Genomic DNA, 26,513 nt, shown 5'->3' on the forward strand with positions numbered 1-26,513 from the left:
TTCATATATTAAATAAATCACATATTCATACCACAGAACAGTTTACTATGCAGGTATCAAAATAAGTAACTTATTAATGACTGAAATTGAAAGATCCCAAGAACATCTTTAAAGCTGCAGAATAGCATGCATGAGTTGGGGTGGGGTAGATCACAAAATGATCACCCCATCAGTATGTACAGTATGATACTATTTTTGCAAACTAAAACACTATATATTCCTATGGGTACAAATACTTGTAAATAAACGCAGAAAAAGTATACATTCCATTGAGGAGGAGGGCACCTGTGTACTCAAGTACGTGGTCATAGGGAACTGTAGTTTTGTATGTATTGTTTGAAGTTCTAAAAATAAAACATGTATCATTGTTGACTTGTACAATTTAAAAAACAGCATAAAACAAAGTAGAAAAAAATAGATAATCTACACTTCAAGTCCCATCCTCTCCCCTGAGCGCCAGACTCTTAGGTCTGACTATTATTTACAACTGCATACATGGTCAAAATGATTAAATCTAGGCCGGGCATGGTGACTCAATCCTGTAATCCCAGCACTCTGGGAGGCCAAGGCGGGTGGATCACCTGAGGTCAGGAGTTCAACACCAGCCTGGCCAACATGTTGAAACCCCGTCCCTACTAAAAATACAAAAAATTAGCTGGGCGTGGTGGTGGATGCTTATAATTCCAGCTACTCAGAAGTCTGAGGCAGGAGAATCGCTTGAACCCGGGAGGCAGTAAGCCAAGATTGCGCCACTGCACTCCAGCCTGGGCAACAAGAGCAAAACTCCATCTCAAAAAAGAAAAAAAAAGATTAAATCTAGGCTGGGTATAGTGGCTCACGCCTGTAATCCCAGCACTTTGGGAGGCTGAGGTAGGTGGATCACCTGAGGTCAGGAGTTCGAGACCAGCCTGGCCAACATAGTGAAACCTCGTCTCTACTAAAAATACAAACATTAGCCAGGTATGGTGGTACACGCTTGTAATCCCAGCTACTTGGGAGGCTGAGGTGGGGGGATCGTTGAACCTGGAAGGCTGAGATTGCAGTGAACCAACATTGTGCCATTGCACTCCAGCCTGGGAAACAGAGCTAGACTTCGTCTCAAAAAAATTTTTTGTCAATTCTATACCATGTATTACAGAAGACATTACAGCACGGTAATTATGTATGCCAACTGTGAAGCCAGACAGATCTAGATCAACATTCCTGAACTGTTACTCTGTGAACTTGAGCAAATTACTGAATTTCTCTAAGCCACACTTTCTTCATCCATAAATGTAGATAATCTATAATTTATAGTTTCATTTTAAAGACTGACAGAGTATCTGTAGAATTAAAGACAGTTGTAGGAAAACTGTCTGTTGCATGCAAGAGTGATGCTATCTTGAAGCGAAACCATCATGCTAACCAATTTTTTTTTTTTTTTTGAGACAGAGTCTCACTCTGTCGCCCTGGCTGGAGTGCAGTGGCACAGTCTTGGCTCACTGCAACCTCCACTTCCCAGGTTCAAGCGACTCTCCTGCCTTAGCCTCCCCAGTAGCTGGGACTACAGACAGCCACAACCACACCTGGCTAATTTTTGTATTTTTAGTAGAGATGGGGCTTCACCATGCTGGCCAGGCTGGTCTCAAACTCCTGACCTCAAATGATCCACCCACCTTGGCCTCCCAAAGTGCCTGGCCCTGACCAATGTTTGATTCCTGCATACCAAGGTGTTCTTCAGCAAAGTCTTTAAATAATGCCTGTAACATAGATAACCCCTTATAAAGATGCTTATCTAACCTCCCTGTGGTCACGACTTTCAGTAATAAAGTCTGAAACATGACCACCTGCACATTACCCTAAAGGGATAATGTCCCTAATGGACACTTTCTAGTGGTTGTAGGGATCTACTATCTCATGGCCAACCAAGACATCACTTCTGTTCCTAAGTTTCTATTGAATATGTTTTTCTAAGAAACTGGATTTCTTAGTCTCTTTCCCATTTTCTTGCTGTTAATCTTTTTCACCCTCAAGTGTTTCTCTTCTGTAGCATCTAGTCTGCAGTTCCTTTTCCACGAAGTCAAAATTAGTGACTAAAATCTGCATATTCTTACTGCATTGTTACTCACACAGAGAGCATGGCATCAATTTTTATAATTCTAATTACAGTTGGCTCTTGCCCAACAACTGGTTTGAACTGCACAGATCCACTTATATGCAGCCTTTTTTCAACCACACAGATTGAGGCCAGGAGCAGTGGCTCACGTCCATAATCCCAGTACTTTGGAAGGCTGAGCGGGGAGGGTTGCTTGAGCCCAGAAGGTTGAAAGCAGTGTGGGCAACATAGTGAGACTTCATTTCTTTTTAATTAAAAATTTTAAAAAAAATAACAAAAAATAAAAATAAAAAACACCAATTGAAAATACAGTTCTCATGGGATGTGAAACCCAAGTCTATGGGAAGGACTTTTCACATATGCAGGTTCCACAGGGCGTACTTCAGAGCATGCACTGATGTGGTTATATGTGGTGGTCCTAGAAGCAATCCCCACATATACCAAGGGATGATTGTATTTATATTATGGGTCTCTCTTAGATTTTCATTTTAAGTTCTAGGACAGCAAAAGTGCTCTTATCTTCATCTCTTGTTTTCTGTTATAAGGGGACTAAAGTGAAACTTTATGCATTGTGTTTTCACTTGTTGCTTTTGTGTTATCTTCATAGACCTAAGAACAAAAAAACATTCTTTGTAACTTGACATTCATAATTAGAGACTCTTTTGAATAGGCTATTAGTGCTCTCATTTGGAGGACAAATGTTAGACAGTGGTGAGTGTTTTAGATTATAATAGATACTTTTAAGCCTTTGTATGTCTCAGTAAGAAAGATGTCCTAAATTCAAGTCCTTTTGAGGAGTTAGAGAAAACTTTGCCCTGAGTATCATAACTTTTTTGTGTTTGTTTATTGGTTGGACAGATCCGTGAGAGCAAAATCATGTCTCTACAGAAAATAAAAATAAATTAGTTGGATGTGGTGGCATGCGCCTGTTGTCCCAGTTAACTGGGAGGCTGAGGCACAAAGATCGCCAGGACCAGCAGGTAGAGGCTGCAGTGAGCTGTGATTAGGCCACTGCAATCCATCTTGGGTGACAGAGCAAGACCTCATCTCAAAAAGAAAGAAAAGAAAAGCAAGCAAGCAAGATTTAAAAACAAACAAGCAAACAAACTAAAAGCCTTCAGAAGACCAGCCTGGGCAATACAGTGAGACCCCCATCTCTACAAAAAATTTAAAAATTAGCCAGGTGCAGTGGTACATGCCTATAGTCCCAGCCACATGGGAGGCCAAACTGGGAGGACTGCTTGAACTCAGGAAGTTGAGGCAGCAGTGAACTGTGACTGCACCTCTGCATTCCAGCTTGGGCAACACAGTGAGACTGTGTCTCAAAAAAAAAAAAAAAAAAGCCTTCACAAGTACAATGGTATGCAATCTATAGCTTTACTTAGCACTGTAAACCATTGTGACTGGAACCAATGAAGATACAGTTTGAATCTAAATCATGGCTGGGTGCTGTGGCTCACACCTGTAATCCCAGCACTTTGGGAGGCTGAGGTGGGTGGATCACAAGGTCAAGCGATTAAGACCATCCTGGCCAACATGGTGAAACCCTATCTCTACTAAAAATTCAAAAATCAGCCGGGCATGATGGCAGGTACCTGTAATCCCAGCTACTTGAGAGGCTGAGGCAGGAGAACTGCTTGAACCCAGAAGGCGGAGGTTACAGTGAGCTAAGATCATGCCACTACACTCCAGTCTGGGTGACAGAGGGAGACTCCATCTCAAAAAAAAAAAAAAAAAAATCTAATAACAATATTTTAAAACTCTATTACCTATTAGTCTGTCAGTTACAAAGAAACTCAAAACAGGGTCTTTTTTTTTTTTGTGGGGGGGGAGGGGACAGGGTCTCGCTCTGTTGCCTATGCTAGAGTGCCGTAGTGTGATCGAGCTCACTGCAGCCTCAACCACCTGGGCTGAAACAATCCTCCTGCTTCAGCCTCCTGAGTAACTGAGACTAACAGCCACATACCAGAGGCCCACCTAATTTTTTACAAGGAGATAGAGACAGGGTCTCACTATATTGCCCAGGCTAGTCTCGGACTCCTGGGCTCAAGTAAGTGATCCTCCTGCCTTGGCCTCCCAAAGTGCTGGGATTACAAGGATAAGCCACTGTGCCCAGCTGGGTCAATACTTAGCACTTTATAATTGCTTTTTTTTTTTTTGAGACAGACATTCACTCCGTCGCCCAGGCTGGAGTGCAGTGGCGCAATCTCCCCTCACTGCAACCTCTGCTTCCTGGGTTCAAGCAATTCTCCTGCCTCAGCCTCCCTAGTAGCTGGGATTACAGGCGTGCATGACATCTGGCTTATTTTTTTTGTATCTTTAGTATAGATGGGGTTTCACCATGTTGGCCAGGCTGGTCTCAAATGCCTGACCTCAGGTGATCTGCCCGCCTCAGCCTCCCAAAGTGCTGAGATTACAGGCATGAGCCATCACGCCCGGCCTATAAATCATTTATTTTGAGTAATGTTTACTACTACACTAGAAAAATGCGACAGACAGAATGCCCAATGTAGAAAGAAGGTGCTAAAACACTGCCAGAGGTAAAATGAACCTTAACATCTTCCTGAAAAGGCAGTGGAAACAAAAATGTGGAAAGGGATAGACATACTTCAGAAGATTATTTCAGTAATACCTTGTCTCTTAAGCAACAAACATTTATAGCCTTATTTTAAATATGTATCTTATTTATAGAGAAATTATTAAACAGGATATTGTGAAATTTGCTTGGTTTATTTTCAGAAATAACACATCCAACATAATCAGATATTTTTACAGGCCACATCTATCGTGACTTAGAAAACCTTTAAGTAATTTAATATAGCCCTATATTTTCTTAAAAGAATCCACCAAAATGACATTTCAGAAGACACAAAAAAACTAATTAAGGAGAAAAACTGCTTGTGGCAGAAAGCCCAGAGTTCAAAGAGCTAAAGTATATAGTGGTATTCAGAGAACTAAACCCTAATGAAGTCAAACTCTCAAACAATCTTACTATAAAATACAGAAGCATATGTGGTAAATTAGAAATACATACCGAGTGGTATGTCTCCCTTGGACAGGGCCACTCTGTCATGTTCCCAAACACTACTCAAGTGAAAAACTAGATCCCATTATCTAGGGGCACAGTAGCAAAGACTAGCTAGAAGGAACACAGGAACATTTTTAGATCCCATTCTCCACTAATAATCACAAAGGACCTTAGCCAGGTGTGGTGGCAGGCGCCTGTGATCCCAGCTACTTGGAGGCTGAGAATTGCTTGATCCCAGGAGGCAGAGACTGCCATGAGCTGAGATCGCACCATTGCACTACAGCCTGGGCGAGAGATCAAGACTCCGTCTCAAAAAAAAAAACCAAAAAAACAAAGGAGCTGACTTTGGTGTATGGGCTCTGAAGGTATTGGCAGAAGGAATAAAAGTTTATTTAGGTTGGAGCAGAGGGTAAATACCCACTTCCATAATTTAATTTCTCAGCAAAGCAAGTGGGAAGAAACCCAAAACCCCTCATGATAGGGAAAGCGGTTGCTTTCTTATTTACTAGGGAATATTGACTTAATTGACTTAACAAGGAGGTAGAATATGAACCATTCTCTACCATATAAAAGTGACACTTTGGCTCTGAACATCACACAATGATCTCAGAACACTAAAAGCTCCTTTCCCATTTTCCAACCAAATACATCAGTATGGATTCTAAAGCATATGCAAAAAAGGACAATTATATTGTTCAAAGAGAAAAAGAGGAAGCTACAACTTTCGAGGTTCAACAATATGAACACAAAGTCAATTCTACATTCCAATTTGAGTCTGTAGATTTTCACCTTAGTATTCTATCCCAAGATTAGCTCCTCCGATTAAATTCAAAAAGAAACAATAGAAATATTATTCCAAAGAAGGCAAAATACCACATACATCTTATTTGTTCTCACAGGTAAACAAATGGAAATCTAAGAAAGATTTATTGATTGCCCGGTGAGGCAAAGTGAAAGGGGCTGGGCGGAGACCAAACTACACCGGTAGCGGTCAAGAGATCTTTACTGGAGGTATAGAGCGGCACCATGCAAGGAGAAGGAAGAGAAGAGAGAGAGGGCTGCTGGTGTGCTGGGTTTTATATCCCTTGGGCCTACGTGGATTGGGCTGGGGCGGGCCCAAGGGAAGGTGGGAGATGCTTCTTTCTGATTGGCCCTCCTTTGGCGGGTTCAGACAGTGCCGGGTCAAGGAGGGGAGAAGAACCCGGAACCGGCCCCATCTTAAGGTACGGCGCCATTTTAAGGTACCCCATGTTACCTAACACAAAGATTTTTGTAGATATGACACCAAACATATTCATATTATTCATTAAAGAAAACAATTGAGAAATTGAGTGTTTTGAGTCTTTTGTTTGTTTGTTTGTTTTTAGAGACAGGGACTTGCTCTGTTGACAGGGCTAGGGTACAGTGGTATGATCATGGCTCACTACAGCCTGGAACTCCTGGGCTCAAGGGATCCTACTGCCTCATTCTCCCCCAAATAGCTGGGACTACATACAGGCATACACGCTGGGCGCGGTGGCTCACATCTGTAATCTCAGCACTTTGGGAGGCCAAGGCAGGCAGATCACGAGGCCAGGAGTTCCAGACCAGTCTGGCCAACATGGTGAAACCCCGTCTCTACTAAAAAAAAAAAAAAAAAAAAAAAAAAAAAATTAGCCAGGCATGGTGGCATGCGCCTGTAATCCCAGCTACCCCGGAGGCTGAGACAGGAGAATCACTTGAACCCAGGAGACGGAGGTTGTGATGAGCAGAGATAGCACCACTGCACTCCAGCCTGGGCGACAAAGCAAAACTCCATCTCAAAAAAAAAAAAAAAAAAAATCAGCCAGGCGTGGTGGCACACACCTGTAGTCCCAGCAGGAGAATCACTTGATCCTGGGAGGTGGAGGCTGCAGTGAGCTGAGATTGCGCCACCACACTCCAGCCTGGGCAACAGAACAAGACTCCATCTCAAAAAACAAAACAAAAAAAACAGGCAGACACCACCACGTCCGGATAGTTGTTTTTTTGTTTTGTTTTGTTTTTGTAGGCATGGGGGTCTCACTTTGTTGGCCAGGCTGGTCTCCAACTCCTGGGCTCAAGCGATCCTCTCGCCTCAGCTTCCCAAACTGCTGGGATTACAGGTGCAAGCCACCATGCCCGGACTTAATGATGTCTTCTAAAGAGTCAAAGTTTCAAACAGGCGCAGTGGCTCACACCGGTAATCCCAGCACTTTGGGAGGCCAAGGCAGGTAGATTACTTGAGACCAGGAGTTCAAGACCAGCCTGGCCAACATAGTGAAACTCCATCTGCACTAAAAATACAAAAATTACCCAGGTGCAGTGACACATACCTGTAATCCCAGCTACTCAGGAGGCTGAGGCAGGAGAATCTCCTGAACCCAGGAGGTGGAGATTACAGTGAGCCACGATTGTGCCACTGCACTCCAGCCTGGGTGACAGAGTGAGACTGTCTCAAAAATAAATAAATAAAGAGTCAAAGTTTCTAATTTTGATTGCACTCAACTTCTAGGGCAGGGCTGGTGGCTCATGCCTGTAATCATAGCGCCTTAGGAGGCAAAGGCAGGAAAATCCCCCGAGCCCAGGAGTTTGACCAGCGTGGGCAACAATGCAAGACCCCATCTCTATTTTTGAAAAAAAAAAAAAAAAAAAACAGACATCATTGAAAAAATGGAAAGACAAGCAATAGGCTAGGAGATAAAATCCGCAAAACACGTATCTGATAAAGGAGTTGTATCCAGAATTTACAATTAACTCTTACAACTGAGTAAGACAACCCAAGCAAAGTGGATTACCTAAGGTCAGAACAGAAGATGTGGCCCAAAACTAGTATCTCTAGCATAGTTCAATGTTAATTTCATGATTTAAAATCACAGTTCACAGCAAAAAAGATAACAGGGAAATGAACAAAAAATATGTCATTGCTGTATTTGAGCCTATTCAGTCCTTCAAAAAATTACTAAAATATATACAATGGAGTATTATTCAGCATTAAAAAGGAATAAAATTCTGACACATGGTACAACATGAAACCTGAAGACATTATGCTAAGTGAAATACACCAGACACAAAAGGACAAATATTGGCCGGGCGCAGTGGCTCACGCCTGTAATCCCAGCTGAGGCAGGCGGATCACAAGGTCAAGAGATCGAGAAGATCCTGGTCAACATGGTGAAACTCCGTCTCTATTAAAAACACAAAAATTAGCTGGGCGTGGTGGCGCATGCCAGTAGTTCCAGCTACTCGGGAGACTGAGGCAGGAGAATCGCTTGAACCTGGGAGGTGGAGGTTGCAGTGAGCCGAGATAGCACCACTGCACTCCAGCTTGGTGACAGAGCGAGACTCCATCTCAAAAAAAAAAAAAAAAAAAAAAAGGGAGGCCGGGTGCAGTGGCTCACGCCTGTAATCCCAGCACTTTGGGAGGCCAAGGCAGGCAGATCACGAGGTCAGGAGATCGAGACCATCCTGGCTAACACAGTGAAACCCTGTCTCTACTAAAAATACAAAAAGAAATTAGCCGGGAGTGGTCGTGGGCACCTGTAGTCCCGGCTACTTGGGAGACTGAGGCAGGAGAATGGCATGAACCCAGGAGGCAGAGCTTGCAGTGAGCCGAGATGGTGCCACTGCACTCCAGCCTGGGTGACAGAGCGGACTCCGTCTCCGTCTAGAAAAACAAAACAAACAAAAAAAGGACAAATATTGTATGACTCCGCTTTTACAATGAGGTGCCTAGAATAGTTGAATTCACAGAGACAGAAAACAGAATAGTAGTTACCAGGGCTGGGAGGAGGTGAAATGGATAATTATTGTTTAATAGGTACAAGTTTCAGTTCTGGATGATGAAAAAGTTCTAGAGACTGATAGTGGTAATGGTCACATAACAAGGTAAATGTACTTAATGTCACTGAACTGAAGATTTAACAATATTTAAAATAGTAAACTGTATGTAATGTGTATTTTACCACAATAAAAAAAAACTAGGATAGGTATTTTCCTAATTTTCTTTGTCCCTTAGAGATGAAAACATCAATTTCTATATAAAATCAACCAGCCAGGCAGAATGAACACACTCCATTCTCCATTCCCTTCCAAAACCTCAGAAAAAAATGAAATAAAGGAATAAAAAAATATAAACCCCCAAGGGCTAAAACAAAGGGAGAGAGGATGATAGTAGAGAGATGTAAGCAACATTCTGGATAATGAAAAGCAGCAGCAGCAGGGTTCTGCACGTTTCAATATATACAGAATATAGTTTTTAATTAAGACCTATAATAAATAGCTTTCCTCCAAAAAACTTAAGAACAGAAAAAAATAATCTGTGTGTTTGCTTCAGCGGCACATATACTAAAAAATCAGAACACACAGATTAGTATATCCTCTGAGCAAGGATAAGATTAAAATCCACCAAGTGTTCCATATTTTTAGATAAATAAATAAATAGTCCAGAATCTCCTTTTGACTACTGACTGACTTTCCACAGAAGCAAATGCAGTTAATCTCTCTCTCACATTATTTTCCTTCCCATTTCCAAAACAGCTATAATTAAATGAACCACCTAAAAATCTCTTTTAATTGCAAAACAAATGAATTCCAAAAACTAGGTTAGGCCAACCTTCAAAAATAAAAGAAAAATGCCTTTTTCATTAAATGAGATTTAGATTTAGCTCATTTGACCCTACTGCTGCATTTCTATGACACAGGCAATTTTCTGTACTTTTTTAAAGGCCTAGTTCAGTATTTTTATTCATCCATGAGAAAAATTTTGCTATATCTCAGATATTCTTTTTTTTACATCTCTTTTTTTTTTTTTTTTTTTTTTTTTTGAGACGGAGTTTCGCTCATCGCCCAGGCTAGAGTACAATAGCACAATCTCTGCTCACTGCAACCTCTGCCTCCTGGGTTCAGCAATTCTCTAGCCTCAGCCCCTCGAGTATCTGGGATTACAGGTGCGCCACCACCCCACCTGGCTAATTTTTTTGGTATTTTTAGTACAGACGGGGTTTCACCATGTTGGCCAGGCTGCTCTCGAACTCCTGACCTCAGGTGATCTTCCCGCTTCGGCCTCCCAAAGTGCTGGGATTACAGGCGTGAGCCACCGTGCCCGGCCTACATCTCTTTTTAATACAGATCTCAGATATTCTTAATACTCAGACTATACCTAACACACTATTCAGCTTACTTGCAAAAAAGACTATAGTCTCTAAAATAATGACATTTTGTATTTGGCCAAGAATAAGGAATAACTTCCCAAGTATGTAAAAAAAAAAAAAAACAGTTTCATGAGAAGTATAAACAAAACAAAATCTAAATCTTATTTAGAAAATAACATCCTAAAAATCACTTTCTCAGGTTATGCAGAACAAACATATTCCACCTTTCTACATTTATTGGTTTCTTCAAACACTCTGAATCATAATTTTTTTTTTTTTTTTGAGACAGGGTCTCACTCTGTTGCCTAGGCTGGAGTACAGTGGTACAATCACAGGTAAATCACTGCAGCCTTGACCTCCGGGGACCAGGTAATCCTCCCACCTCAGCCTCCTGGGTAGCTGGGACTACAGGCGCACACGCCACCATGCCCAACTAATTTTTTGTGTTTTTCGTAGAGACAGGGTTTCTCCATGTTGCCCAGGCTGGTCTTGAATACCTGGGCTCAAGCGATCTGCCCACCGTGGACTCTCAAAGTGCTGGGATTACAGCTGTGAGCCACCACGCCCAGCCATATCAGTTATCTCAAGTTTCTGCAGCAAAATTCTACATCTTTCTAAGAGCAAGCCATTTGTCATTGTTTCCAAACCTTGGTAAATATGAAAATTCAATGTATAAACTAAGGTCTAATGAAATATACCAGAGGTTAACCAAGATAACCAAAAACCCCAAACAAGAAATGTGATGAGCAATGACACTACTTTGGTGGTTTTTCTTTTTGAGACAGGGTCTGCTCTGCCGCCCAGGCTAGAGTGCAGCAGTTCAATCTCGGCTCACTGCAATCTCCGCCTCCCGGTTTCCAGCAATACTCATGTCTCAGCCTCCCAAGTAGCTAGCACTACAGGAGTGTAACACCACGCCCAGCTAATTTTTTATATTTTTAGTAGACACGAGGTTTCGCCCTGTTGGCCAGGCTGGTCTCAAACTCCAGCCTCAAGTGATCTGCCCACCTCAGCCTCCCAAAGTGCTGGGATTACAGGTGTGAGCCACCATGCCTGGCCTGGTTGTTCTTTCTATTCTACTTGTGCAAGCTGGGAAATCGTAAGAATACGTATGTAATCCATCAACAAGGACACTGTCGGGACTGAGTAAGGGATAAAGCAAGATTCACAACATGAAAAGAGGAATATAGCCTGTACACAATATCTTCCCATATCCCAGTTTGTACAAAAGTCAATAGAGAAAAAGCTTTCAAAATTGGCCCTCTTTAATGCAATCTTTTGTCTCTTATACAAGCTTTTCCCCCTTTATTTTCATTCCCGCTGACACCTCCATAGCCTAGTCTCCCTGCCTCCAACCATAGTAAATACTACAGACCTCAATTTTGCCAAATAAATCTTCACAAAATACCATTTAATCCTATCAGCCAATAGGTCTCAAGGTTATTCAAAATAAGAGGCTTGACTCTTCTTAACTTTTCAAAACTTTGGCCTATTACCAGGCTCACACAAATCCTCTAAAATTAAACTCCACCCCCTGAAGTCTATTCCTGCCTCTACACCTTGGCATATTCTGAATAACTAAATAACCAAATAACTTCCCTCCTTCTATCTGCCTTAATAATTATTCTACATACCTCTCATTCAGTACTAGACTGCTTTGAGGTATTGTTTGAACTGATTTATTTATTTATTTATTTATTTATTTATTTATTTTTGAGACAGGGTCTCACTCTGCTGCCCAGACTGTAGGGCAGTGACATGATATCAGTGACATGATATCAGTGCAGTGACATGAGCTCACTGCAGCCTCAACCTCCCGGGCTTAAGCGACCCTCACACTTCAGCTGGGACAACAAGCGCACACCACCATCATGCCTGGCTGATTTTCATAAGGCTTTTTTGTAGAGACAGTGTTTCACCATGCTGCCGAGGCTGCTTTAATCTTTATGTGGGTAAGAACTTTCTTCTCAGAGGACAGAGAACATGGGTTATGCTGCAGAAAGTCAAGCCCCAGATCAGAGGTTGTAAAGCGCCAAGCCACAAGACAAATTCTGCCTACAGTGGTAATTTGGCCCACAGTGTTTATACTATGAATTCATAAGTTGCCAACATTTAATAATAAAAATTTCTTACAAAATCTTGATTTCTAGCTTCACCTTAGAAAAAAATTAAGATGTTCAGTCTGCACTTGGTCTGCACTCTCCCCAAGGTCAATAGTAAGCCAACGCTGAATCGTACACTTTAAAATAGTGAATTTTGCCTCAATTTTTTTTAACCTTCTGAAAACTTTCTTTTTAATTTTGAAAAATATAATGACGGGATCTCACTATGTTGCTCACACTGGTCTCAAACTCCGAGGCTCAAGCCATCCTATCACCTTGGCCTCCCAAAGTGCTGGGATTACAGACGTGAGCCACTGCAACTGGTAAAAAAAAAAAAAAAAAAAAAAAAAAATTTAACTACCAATACATTGTGAGTGTATTCCCAAGAACTTAAATAGTATTTTTAAATTATTTTAATTGACAAAAAAGGTATATATTTATCATGTAAAACAGGTTTCATTTATTTATTGAAATAAAACAAAGATGGGGTCTCACTATTGTTATCCAGGCTGGTCTCAAACTTCTGGCCTCAAGAGATCCTCCTGCCTTAGCCTCTCAAAGTTCTGGGATTATAGGTATGAGCCACCATGACCAGCCTATAATATGTTTTAAAATATGTACACGTTGTGGAATGGCTAAATCGAGCTAAATAACATATACATAACCTCACATACTTTTACCTCCATTAAAAAAAAAAAAAAAAAGCCTGGGTGCGGTGGCTTACGCCTGTAATCTCAGCATTTTGGGAGGCCAAGGCAGGTGGATCACCTGAGGTCGGGAGTTCGAGACCAGCCTGACCAACATGGAGAAACCCTGTCTCTGCTAAAAATACAAAATTAGCTGGGCGTGGTGGCACACACCTGTAATCCCAGCTACTCGGGAAGATGAGGCAGGAGAATTGCTTGAACTCGGGAAGCAGCGGTTGTGGTGAGCCGAGATTGTGCCATTGCACTCCAGCCTGGGCAACAAGAGCAAGACTCCGTCTCAAAAAAAAAAAAAAATCACGCCAGGCGTGGTGGCTGACACCTGTAATCCCAGCACTTTGGGAGGCCGAGGCGGGTGGATCACCTGAGGTCAGGAGTTCAACACCAGCCTGGCCAACATGATGAAACCCTATCTCTACTAAAAATACAAAAAATTAGCCAAGTGTGGTGGAGAACACCTGTAATTCTAGCTACTTGGGAGGCTGAGGCAGGAGAATTGCTTGAACCCGGGAGGCAGAGGTTGAGGTTGCAATGAGCCAAGATCATGCCACTGCACTCCAGCCTGGGCAACAAAAGTGAAACTCTGTCTCAAAAAAAAAAAAAAAACTGTAAGCCAAAGCTACTTTAATAGCTGCTCCCTTGGAGGGGAATGAATTCCCTAGTTCACTTAAAGTCCCAGTCCGATCTGTCGTTACTTACTAAATGTTCATCCAGCCCTTGCAGGCATTTAAATTTACAATGCTCAGCCTAAATAAGTTTACTGAATGATTAATGAACTCAGATCATAACTTTAAGAAAGATAAAGTTGATCGTAATGATAATAACGAAAACAACAACTAACACTTCACACTGTGAGCCAAGTCTTGTTCAAGCAGAAACACATAATACCTATGTATATATGCTATTACTATTCCCAATTTACAGATGAGAAAACTAAGGCACAAAGAAGTCAGGCAAGTTGGCCAAGATCATACCACCAACACACAGTAGAGTCAAAATTCAAAATCAACCTAACTCCAGTAAATACTATTAACTCCTACAATATAATTCTTTAGACTAAAATCCTTTCCTTTGTGACCAATTAAATTTGATTATTTGGAAAAATAATCAAGACAAAATTGTAGAACCTACTCTTTCTTTGCATGAATGAATGACTAACAAGCAAATCAAAGTTCACCTAAATGCAGATGGTTATTTCTGGAGCTTATCTTGTCTTAAAAAAATAAAAAATAAAAAGTCCATCCTGGCCAACATGGTGAAACCTCGTCTCTACTAAAATACAAAAAATTAGCCAGGTGTGGTGGTGGGCACCTGTAGTCCCAGCTACATGGGAGGCTGAGGCAGAGGAATCGCTTTAACCTGGGAGACGGAGATTGCAGTCAGCTGAGACTGCGCCACTGCACTCCAGCCTGGCGACAAAGCAAGACTCCATCTTAAAAAAAAAAAAAAAAAAAGTTATCTTGTAACTGACAAAGAAAAGTTGTGGAATACAGTAGTAAAATAATAAACATTTTCTCAGAAAGCAAGTAAGTTAGTAGATATTTCTGGAGTGAGTTAAGCTCAATATGTAGATGAATTCTTAACCTATAAGTGACGACGCAGTATTAAAATTCTTCTCTTTCCTGGGACAGAAGGATAGATCTATTAGGGTAAGCAATTTCCAGACATGGAAAAAAAAATGCGAGTTGCTGGAGGGCAGAGATTGCTTTTTCACCATGAGTCCCTGCAATGTCTAGCATACAGCAGCACTTAGAATACATTCAATTATGTTAGGCCAGATGCCTATAATCCCAGCACTTTGGGAGGGCAAGGCAGGCGGATCACCTGAGGTCAGGAGTTCGAGACCAGCCTGGCCAATAAGGTGAAACCCCATCTCTAGTAAAAATATAAAAATTAGCTGGCCGTGGTGGCAGAGACCTGTAATCCCAGCTACCCAGGAGGCTGAGGCAGGAGAATGGCTTGAACCCAGGAGACGGAGGTTGCAGTGAGCCAAGATTACACCACTGCACTCCAGCCTGGGCGAGAACAAGACTCTGTCTCAAAAAAAAAAAAAATACATTTGGCCAGGCGCAGTGGCTTATGCCTGTAATCCAGAACTTTGGGAGGCCGAGGCAGGTAGATTATTTGAGGTCTGGAGTTCAAGACCAGCCTCACCAACATGGTGAAACCCTATCTCTAGTAAAAATACGAAATTCGCTGGGCGTGGTGGCACATGCCTGTAATCCTAGCTACTTGGGAGACTCAGGCAGGAGAATCGCTTGAACCCAGGGGGTGGAGGTTGCAGTGAGCTGAGATTGCACCACTGCACTCCAGCCTCGACAGCAAGAGAAAAACTCTGTCTCAAAAAAAAAAAAAAAAAAAAAGGAATACATTCAATTATGTTAAAGGAACCAAAAAATCTGAACTTAATTTCTTAAATTGCAATGCAACGAAACTCTTGTAACATTTATCATCTTCCTTTTTATAATAATCAATCACTGGCAAGTTTGTTTTCCTGACAAAATCCTTAAACCAGCAGTTTTATATTTGAGTACCCTTTGGAACCTAGCACAATAGCAGCTCAACAGATCCTTGTCAAATATTACAAACTTAAACTTTCTATACTTATGTTTCCTACAGGTCTCTCGGTGCCAATGTCTAAAGTAGAATTTAAAAGGCCAGGTGCGGTGGCTCACGCCTGTAATCCCAGCACATTGGGAGGCTGAGGCAGGCAGATCACGAGGTCAGGAGATCGAGACCATCCTGGCTAACACGGTGAAACCCCATTTCTACTAAAAATACAAAAAATTAGCCAGGCATGGTGGCAGGTGCCTGTAATCCCAGCTACTCAGGAGGCTGAGGCAGGAGAATCGCTTGAACCTGGAAGGCGGAGGTTGCAGTGAGCTGAGATTGCGCCACTGCACTCCAGCCTGGGTGACAGAGTGAGACTCCGTCTCAAAAAAAAAAAAAAAAAAAAAAAAAGGAGAACTTAAAATAACATGGTTTCTCATTTATAAAGCAACAGATATTATGAAGCCCCCCTTTTTTTTTTGAGACAAAGTATCCCTCTGTCACTCTGTCGACCAGGCTGGAGAGCAAGCTCCGCCTCCCAGGTTCACGCCATTCTCCTGCCTCAGCCTCCCGAGTAGCTGGGACTACAGGTGCCTGCCACCACGCCCGGCTAATTTTTTGTATTTTTAGTAGAGACGGGGCTTCACCGTGTTAGTCAGGATGGTCTTGATCTTCTGACCTCGTGATCCGCCCACCTCAGCCTCCCAAAGTGCTAGGATTACAGGGGTGAGCCACCGCGCCTGGCCAAAGCCTTATTATAAGATATTTCTGGTATCAGTCATATATTGTGATGTCAACAAAGCCATGAAAAATCAGTGAGTTAGCACATAAAGCACAGAATATAATAGAGTGAGCTGGAAAGAACCTGAGAAATCATATTCAAAACATTCAATAGATAAGTGAGGAAACCAGGCCCAGGGAGATTTAAGTGAGCTGCCCAAGATCACAGAATTTAAATGACCAGTAATACCAATGCTAGAACGCAGGTTTCCTGAATGTTGGCTCAAATACCTTTTCACAAAGAACTGCTTTGTGAGCTTGAGACGAAATCGATATGCTGAGAAATATTTTAAAGATATTTTAAATACTTTAATAATACTTTTAAATATTTTTAAAATTGCTTTATAGTAGCTATCACAAATCATCCCACCATCTCCTTCCTTTCTCTTAATTATAAAAAAGAACAGGATCAGGCTCGGTGGCTCACACCTGTAATCCCAGCACTTTGGGAGGCAGAGGCGGGCAGATCACCTGAGGTCAGGAGTTCAAGAGCAGCCTGGCCAATGTGGTGAAACCCTGTCTCTACTGAAAATACAAAATTAGCCAGGTGTGGTGGGTGCATGCCTGGCCTCCCAAGTCCCAGCTACTCAGGAGGCTGAGACAGGAGAATCACTTGAACCCAGGAGGCAGAAGCTGCAGTGAGCCAAGATCGTGCCATTGCACTCTAGCCTGGGCAAGACTCCATCTCAAAAAAAAAAAAAAAAAGTGATTTTATTTCCTTTGGATATATACCCAAAAGTGGCAATGCTGGATCATATTTTAGTTCTATTTTACCACTATCTTCCTATTCAGCTTTCTTTTTTTTTTTTTTTTGAGACAGAGTCTGGCTCTGTTGCCCAGGCTGGAGTGCATTGGCGTGATCTCGGCACACTGCAAGCTCCGCCTCCCAGGTTCACGCCATTCTCCTGCCTCAGCCTCCCGAGTAGCTGCGACTACAGGTGCCCGCCACCAGGCCCAGCTAATTTTTTGTACTTTTAGTAGAGACAGGGTTTCACCTTGTTAGCCAGGATGGTCTCGATCTCCTGACCTCATGATCCTCCCACCTTAGCCTCCCAAAGTGCTGGGATTACAAGCATGAGCCACCTCGCCCAGCCTCAGCTTTATTATCTAACAATTCACCTGCTCAACTTCATTCACCCCCTATTCTCTTACTGCTTAACTTTATGTTCTACTTTTTTTTTCTTATCCAGTAGTCTTCCTTCTCTCCTGACCTTTTAAAGTAATCTGTCTTGTCCTCATGTTTTGCTTCACAATATTACTGTCAACTTCTCTCACCTTGTGGATCTAGATAACATTTTTTTTCTTTTTCCTTTTTTGAGACAGACTCAAAATTATGTTGCCCAGGCTGGAGTATAGTGGCATGATCTTGGCTCATTGCAGTGTCCACCTCCTGGGTTCAAATGATTCCCCTGCCTCAGCCACCCAAGTAACTGGGACTACAGGCGCATGACACCACACCTGGCTAATTTTTGTATTCTTAGTAGAGATGGAGTTTCACCATGTTGACCAGACTGGTCTCAAACTCCTGACCTCAAGGGATCCACCTGCCTTGGCCTCCCAAACAAAGTGCTGGGATTACAGGCATGAGACACCGCGCCAGGCCAAGATAACATTTTAAGTCGTGAATTCATTTCCTTTTCTAAAGATTTAATAGGTATTATTTTATTTGATCCACACAACAATGCCAGGGATGGAGATAGGAATCAATACTTACCTATTTTACAGATGTATAAACTGAGGTCTGGCAAGATTAAATAACTCGCCGAAAGTCACACAGCTTGTCAGTGGCAAAATCAAATCGGAACCCAGATCTTTTCTTTCCAAGTCCTCTATTCTTTCTCCACTGAACCATGTTGTCTTTTTTTTTTTTCCAAGACAGGGTCTCACTCTGTCGCCCAGGCTGGAGTGCAGTGGTGTGATCATGGCTCACTGCAGCCTCAACCTCCTGGCTCAAGTGATCCTCCCATGTCACCCTCCCAAGCAGCTAGGATTACAGGTACACGCCACCACACCAGCTAATTTTGTTTTATTTTGTGTGGAGTCAGGGTCTCACCATATTGTCCAGGCTGGTCTCAAACTCTTGGATTCAAGTGATCCTCCCACCTTGGCCCGGCAAAGTGCTGGAATTACAGGCATGAGCCACTGCACCTGGCCATGTTGTTTTCTTTTTCATTCCCCACCTCTTAACCTTACACATGCACATGTCTAGATAGTATACAGAGATAAATGTGTATAAAACAACACAAATAGAAAAAGTATGCATATGTGTAAGGGATCTACAAACACAGAAAAGTCAGAAAACCCAAATTAAGAGCACAGAGTGGCTCACAGGCTAATCCCTGCAGAGGCAGCTTTGGGTTTCAGAACCAAGTGAAGCTGCCTATATGTTCAAACAACTGATGCAGCTAGCATCAACACTGCTCTCTCCTCATAGCAGGTATATGACCAGAGCTTGGCCTCTGCATCACTCTTGCCCCCAATTTCTCTCACAGGATGTCACCGTACCTGAAGTTCTCACAGTTTGAGTCACTTCCTTGGGTTAGGGCGTTGTCTCCACAAGGCCACTGTGAAATGCATGGTACCTGAGAAAGGAAGGAGAGTCCATTAACACATTACTTCTATAGTTTTTTGTCTGTTTGTTTGTTTTTGAGATGGAGTCTTGCTCTTTCGCCAGGCTGGAGTGCAGTGGCACGATATTGGCTCATTCCAACCTCCGCCTCCCGGGTTCAAGTGATTCTCCTGCCTCAGCCTCCTGAGCTGGGACTACACTACGGGCGCGCGCCCCCACGCCTGGCTTTTTTATTTTTGGTAGAGATGGGGTTTCACCATATTGGTCAGGCTGGTCTTGAACTCCTGACCTCGTGATCCGCCCACCTCAGCCTCCAAAAGTGCTGGGATTACAGGTGCGAGCCACCGCACCCAGCTGACTTCTACAGTTAAACACATCAGATCTGCAATGACCTTGGGACTCTAAAAGCACAAAGTCTCTTTTAAAAATTTCATGGGATAGACAATTTTTAATGGAGCAGACAGGACAAAAGAAAGAACTAGGGGAAAATGATTCATACATAGTATGAGAAGATACCAATCTGAGTATGATGGCTATCTGGCAAAATGAGGATGGCCATATAAATACACCAGCCTATAAGGGTCACCATAATGATAGTCCCTGCAACTTGGAGACTCCTAGGGACAGGAAAAGAAAAAGCACACCAAGGATCTGGATATAGTCAGTTCTGAAAAGAAGCAAAAAAGCTGAGCTGGCAGCAGTTTTTCAAGGACAGTACACTGCTAGACTGCAGGAGGATACAGGCAGGAACAGCTTCTGGTTAACTGCTTCTAGTTGTGAAGATAGTTTCCAACTTAATGTTTTTAGCTGAAAGCCAACCTCCCAACCAGAGAATGCTGCAATTCAATTCTGTGAACCCCCTAACTAACTTATATTGACTCAAAGCCAGTATCATTTACAGCCATAAAAGTCAACATGCCTTTACTGAGTGCTTATTATGAGCCCAGAATTTGGCTAAGTACTATAAATACAAAAAAAAAAAAAACAAAAAAAACCTTACATGTTTCTGTCTTAATTCTTATAAAGGAAACCAATGTCCAAAACCCAAAACAGAGACTTAGGCAACAAGAAAGAAAGTGGCAAAACAACAAAATAGATGACTATTTCCTATCAGTACTAACACGAATTTTTTTTTTTTTTTTTTTTTTTTTTGAGATAGAGTCTCATTCTTGTTGCCAGGCTGGAGTGCAGTGGCACAATCTCAGCTCACTGCAACCTCCGCCTCCCAGGTTCAAGCAGTTCTCCTGCCTCAGCCTCCCAAGTAGCTGGTACTACAGGCGCGCGCCACCACACCCGGCTAATTTTTTGTATTTTAGTAGAGATGAGGTTTCACCACGTTGGCCAGGATGGTCTCAATCTCCTGACCTCATGATCTGCCCGCTTCAGCCTCCCAAAATGCTGGGATTACAGGCATGAGCCACAGCGCCCGGTCCTAACACAAATTTCTTAAGACAGAATGAATACAACAAAACTCACTTCTAGGCCAAAATTCCTTGTTAAACTCTTGCCTAAACAGTCAAGAGGCATAGGCTAAAAATCTCCCTTTTCTTTTTCTAGTCTAATACCAGAAGGTCTTCAGTAGTGCACATTGACCTCGGTAAACCAGAGAATACCAGTCCCAGAGTTGCAAAACCTAGTTCTAGTTCTAGTTCTTACTCTTACCTAGTTTCAGGTAAATTATTTTACCTTTAAAACAAACAAACAACAACAAAACAGAAAACTAAGAGATTGGAGTAATCTAAGAATAGCATATATCTGGCACATATCTACTACCTACCAGATAACTGTCCACAGGAGACATCACTGATCAATCATAATACAATTTCTCAGAGCCCCTACAACCAGAATCCTTCCAAACACAGTGCTTCTGGCAGCTTCAAAATGGGAGCTGGCTGATAAACCAAAATATATTTGCCATTATGGACTAGATAATCTCTGTAATTTCTTCCAACTCTAAAACTCAATGAGCAAGTTTCTACGGGCTGAAAGAAAAACACTTCCAAGAAGCCTAGATCAATACTTCTGAGAGACATAAATTTCAGTCCAAACTCCAAGTTCTAAATTAGCCAGGCTTGGTGGCATGCACCTGTAATTCCAGCTACTTGGGAGGCAACCACTTGAGAGGCTGAGGCACACGAATCGCTTGAAACCGGGAGGTGGAGGTTGCAGTGAGCCAAGATCACATCACTGTACTCCAGCCTGCGTGGCCGAGCAAGACTCCATCTCAAAAATAGTAACAATAACAAACTTCAAGTTCTCTTCCAAATTACATCTGACATAGTTCTTTCTAATTTCTCAAAGACGTTAATGAACAATTCACTCTCATACTATACATAACATATATAACCTGGCAATATTATTCAGACTTGCTAATGGGTTCTTATGACAGAAAAGGAGCCCTTTACCCAGACTAGCTTTAAAAAAAAATCCTCATCTAAAAATATGGCAACAATATTGCACTAGTAAAAAGCTAAATCCAATCCTTTGATCATCCCCCCACAACCTCTCTCCAAGGTCAGGTTTTGTCACTTCTCAACTAGACTTCTGCAATAGCTACTCCTTCATCTTTTCGCTCATCACCAGAGCAATCTTTCTTTTTTTGTTTTTTGATGCCTATCTTTGTCCTGCAGTACACAGCAATTTTCCTAAAACACATATGCACTCACATCATTTCCCTGTCGAAAAATCTGTATCTATTTCTTGTTTTTTCTTCCTTTTTGTAAAGACGGGATATCATCATGTTGCCCAGGCTGGTCTCGAACTCCTGAGCTCAAGCGATTCACCCGCCTCAGCCTCCCAAACTGCTGGGATTACAGTCGTGAGGCACTGAGCCCAGCCCTGTATCTATTTCTACCAACATAAAATTCCAAATTCTTAGCATTATACTTAAAATTTTTAGCCAGAGCACAGTAGCTTACACCTGTAATCCCAACACTTTAGGAGGCCAAGGTGGGAGGACCACTTGAACACAGGAGTTCAAGACCAGACTGGGCAACGTAAAAAGAACCTGTCTCTACAAAAAAATTTTAAAAATTAGCCAGGCATGCTAATGCATACCTGTTGTCCCAGCTACACAGGGAGGCTGGGGAGGGAAGATCACTTGAGCTCTGGAGGTCCTGCCACTGCACTCCATCCTGCGTGACTGGGTGAGACCCAGTCTCAACAACAACAAATAATCACTTTTCAAATACTTGCTTCCTTTAACCTTTCTGACCTTGTGTTTCAAAATGTTCTCCTTCCCCATTCCACTCCATACTCCCTGAACTCTTTTTGTTCCATAATCCTCTGAATTTACACACAGCATTAAGGCATTCACTCAGCCTACCCTGTCCTTCTCTTTCCCTGCCCTTTTCACATTCCTACTCTTCATCTAAGACCCAGTGTGGGTTCAGGGGCAAATCTTGCTTCTTCTAACCAATCCTCCACCCAGCCACACACACAGAATTGGCCACTTGCTCTTCCGTCTCAAAGCTTTTTGACCTTTCCTTGGTAAGTCTACAGTACCATTTGCCCTCAGTGGTTCCCAAGACCATCAGAATTACCTAAGGCATGTGTTAAAAATAAATTGGTTGGAGCCAACCCAGACCTACTAAATCCATCTCAGAAGGTGAGACCGTGGAATTTCTAAGCTCTCCTAATTATTCCAGTGGTCAAATTTGGGGACTACTGGTTTGTCTGTCTCTCCCAATAGGTGAGAAGATATATTTTTTAGGGCCAGGAGTGGCAGCTCATGCCTGTAATCCCAGCACTTTGGGAGGCCAAGGCAGGTGGATCACGAGGTCAGGAGTTCGAGACTAGCCTAGCCAATATGGTGAAAATCCATCTCTACTAAAAAATACAAAAAAATTACCGGGGGTGGTGGCACGCACCTGTAGTCCCAGCTACTAGGGAGGCAGGAGAATTGCTGGAACCCGGGAGGCGAAGGTTGCAGTAAGCGGAGATCACACCACTGTACTCCAGCCTGGGTGACAAAGTGAGATTTCATCTCAAACAAACAAAAAAAGTATTTTTTTTAAAGAATGTAGAAATGTTTGATTCTAGAATACACTGAAGAAGTAGTCTGTACTCATTTTTTTAATTTCATATCATATCCTTGGTGACCTGACCTGTATGCTGAATATAATGGAATTCCTTTTGGACTCACAAAACTTAACATTCACGGTTCAAAGAAGCAGTAGAATTTCCACCTTCATTTCTAAATTTTTATTTTTTGAGACAGGGTCTCACTCTGTCACCCAGGCTGGAATGCAGTGGCACAGTAACAGCTCACCGCAGCCTCGACCCCCGGGACTCATGTGATTCCCCCACCTCAGCCTCCTGAGTATCTGGGACCACAGGCACCCGCCACCACACCCGGCTAATCTTTCTATTTTTTGTAGAGATGGGGCTTCACTATGTTGCCCAGGCTGATCTCCAATTCCTGGGCTCAAGTAATCCGCCCGCCTTGGCCTCCCAAACTACTGGGATTACAGGCGTGAGCCACCACGCCCATCCCACTGCTTTTTTTTTTTTTTGAGATGGAGTCTCGCTCTGTTGCCCAGGCGGGAGTGCAGCGGCGAGATCTCGGCTCACTGCAGCCTCCACCTCCTGGGTTCAAGCCATTTTCCTGCCTCAGCCTCCCTAGTAGCTGGGACTACAGGCCCGCGCCACCACGCCCAGAGAATTTGTTTTTTTTTTGTAGTTTTAGTAGAGACGGGGTTTCACCATATTGGCCAGGATGGTCTCGAACTCCTGACCTCGTGATCTGCCCGCCTCAGCCTCCCAAAGTGCTGAGATTACAGGCGTGAGCCACATACAGTACCCGGCCCATTTCTTAATCTTAAAAATAAATCGTAGCTTAAATAAACTTGTAAAATACACACAGCAAGCTCTCACCAGATCTGCCATGAGAACTTCACCTCAACTGATAAAACATTCCTTAGCCGATTTTGAGAATGGAAATACACTGCCTTTACATACTTCCTGAAGATCGAATTATATTAAGAAAAGATGCAGGAGAACCCACCTAAGTGCAGTGATAGGTGTCTGGCTCCAGGGTCTTACTAATTTTCAAGGCAAAAATCCCACACTTCCCCATCCCCCACTCCAAACCAAGTATACTGCAGCTGTGGAAGAATGGCAGAAAATGTAATAAGATTAGGATACGAATACAACCAAGAAAACAAGGTTGCGTTGTTATTGGGGATAATGAATTCCTGGCCCTTTACAAGTTCACCTGGTTACATGTCCAACTAATTTTAGGCCCAGCGTCTACTTCGGGCGCACAAATCCTGCGATTCTCTTTTAAGTCGCGGACAGGAACTGTCTTGGAAAACTTGAGTTCTCCACTTAAAAGTCATGTCATCATGTTTCGACCCTTAGAATACGTTCAACGGCTACTTTTTTCTTTTCTCTGCTAAAGAAAACGGCACTCTCCGGAGGAAGGGCAGTGACAGCTCCACGTCTGCAAAAGTCGGCGCCGCCACGAACGTGGCGGACATCGGGGAGGGCGCCGGGGCCGGGACCACCACGCCGGGGGGACAATGGAAGGAGGAGGGGAGTGGGAGAGAGAAGGGGAGGCAGCCGCTGTGCTGGGCCCTTCTAGCGACTGGGGGCTCGGAAAAGTCTCGAGAAGGCCAGCTGGGTGGCGGGGGACCCGGCCGCCGCCCCTCACAGGGCCACGTCGCCCGCGCCGGCCCCTGCCGCCGGGCCCCGCGCGTAGGCCGAACAGCTGGAGAGTGGCCCCACGCGGGGCTGAGGGGCGAGGGTCCGGACGGTACCCACGCCCGTCGTGGCCCAGCCCTTTCACAACTTGGAGCCCGCGAGGCGAAGGCCTCCGGGAGCCTGTGCCAGACACTGATCCCTCCGAACGTCCAGACAACCCACCCCCACCGCCCGGCCCGGGCCAGTAGCCCGAGCTCCCCGCTCCCCCGACAGACACCGGCTCTGGGAGAAGGAGCAGCCGCGGCTCTGGGGTCCCGACCCGCGCGTCCCACTCCTCTACCCTAGTTCTTCCCGAACATTCTCATCCGGACTCCCTCCCTCTCCCGAGAACTACCCCGCGTTCGCCCACGGGTGTTTACCGGGACTCGGGGCGGCGGCGACTCCTCAGTCCCTAGACTAAGATGGCAGCCGGTCCCGAGCCTCGACCACAGCTACTAGAGCGAGTTAGCAGCTAAAGCGCAGGCGCCTGAGCGCGGGAGTGGTCTAAGACTACAAGCCCCAGCAGGCCTTGCGCGCCAGCCGTCCGGCCCGTCCCTGGCTTGAAGAGCTGGCTGCGGTGGTAAATCAGTTAAATCCCAGTTTTCCTCACCTCCAGGTGAGATGGGCGCGAGCGGCTCCCAGCACCTCCAGGCTTTTTTTTTTTTTTTTTTTTAACACCCCGCCCACCAGAGCCTATAAGGACTGTGATTCTCAAACTATGGTGTGCATCAGAATCACCTAGAGAGCTTATTAAAACTTACACTGCTGACCCCCACCCCCAGAGTTTCTGATCAGAAGATCTGGCATAGGAGGATAGGGTCTGATAATTTGCATGTCCAACAAGCTCTCTAGTGATACTACTAGTGAGTGAAATCATAATCTGAGAACCACTGGGCTATATAGCTTAGTTTATAACTTAGTTGCTCTTTTTTCTTTTTCTTTTCCTTTTCTTTTTTTTTCTTCTTTTTGAGATAAGGTCTCACCCTTCACCCAGGCTGGAGTGCAGTGGTGCAGTCAAAGCTCACTACAGCCTCACACTCCTGGGCTCAAGCGAGCCTCCCACCTCGGCCTCCTGAGTAGCTGGGACAACAGGTAAGCACCACCACACCCGACTAATTTTTTTCTGTTCTTTGTAGAGATGGGGAGGGGGTGGGGTGCGGATGGGATGGGGCGGGGATAGGGCCAGGGTCTCACCATGTTGCCCAGGCTGGTCTCCAACTCCTGGGCTCAAGCGATACTCCCTCCTCGGGCCTCCCAATCGCTGAGATTACAGATGTGAGCCACTGCACCTGGCCTGGCTTAGCCTTTAACAACGTACATTAAAGGCCGTGGTTAAAAAGAAAATAAGGCCGGGCGCGGTGACTCACGCCTGTAATCCCAGCACTTTGGGAGGCCGAGGTGGGTGGATCACAAGGTCAGGAGATCGAGACCATCCTGGCTAACACGGTGAAACCCCATCTCTACTAAAAATACAAAAAAAATTAGCCGGGCCTGGTGGCGGGTGCCTGTAGTCCCAGCTACTCAGGAGGCTGAGGCAGGAGAATGGCGTGAACCCGGCAGGCAGAGCTGGCAGTGAGCCGAGATGGTGCCACTGCACTCCAGCCTGGGTGACAGAACAAGACTCCGTCTCAAAAAAAAATAAATAAATAAATAAAATAAATAAAGAAAAAGAAAATAAAAGAAAAAAATGTACACTTGAGAGTTACACTGACTGGATTCAAATCCTCCCTTTTCTACCTTTTAACTGGGTGCCCTTAGGGATGATGATAACAGTTTAGTGGAGCCAACATGGCCGGTATTCTAAGAGCTGATACCAAGCTCCCTTTATTCTCACAACAAACCTATTACAGAAA

The 26,513-nt window shown here is 43.7% G+C and overlaps 1 protein-coding gene across 2 annotated transcripts in view; it reads right to left on the reverse strand.

Annotated features, from left to right (window-relative positions):
• ITCH (itchy E3 ubiquitin protein ligase) overlaps positions 1-25,155 on the reverse strand; it is a 143,967-nt gene extending 118,812 nt beyond the window's left edge. The window contains exons 1-2 of one of the 2 annotated variants that reach the window (XM_003273541.4): positions 25,041-25,155; positions 18,915-18,991 (exon numbers count right to left, since the gene is read on the reverse strand). The gene's annotated coding sequence lies outside the window, so the exon portion shown is untranslated. The remainder of the gene's footprint in view (positions 1-18,914; positions 18,992-25,040) is intronic. The other variant, XM_030825515.1, reaches the window with a different exon arrangement.
• Between the last annotated feature and the right edge of the window lie 1,358 nt (positions 25,156-26,513).

The sequence above is a fragment of the Nomascus leucogenys genome, chromosome 13 (assembly GCF_006542625.1).
Source record: "Nomascus leucogenys isolate Asia chromosome 13, Asia_NLE_v1, whole genome shotgun sequence".
Lineage (NCBI taxonomy): Eukaryota > Metazoa > Chordata > Mammalia > Primates > Hylobatidae > Nomascus > Nomascus leucogenys.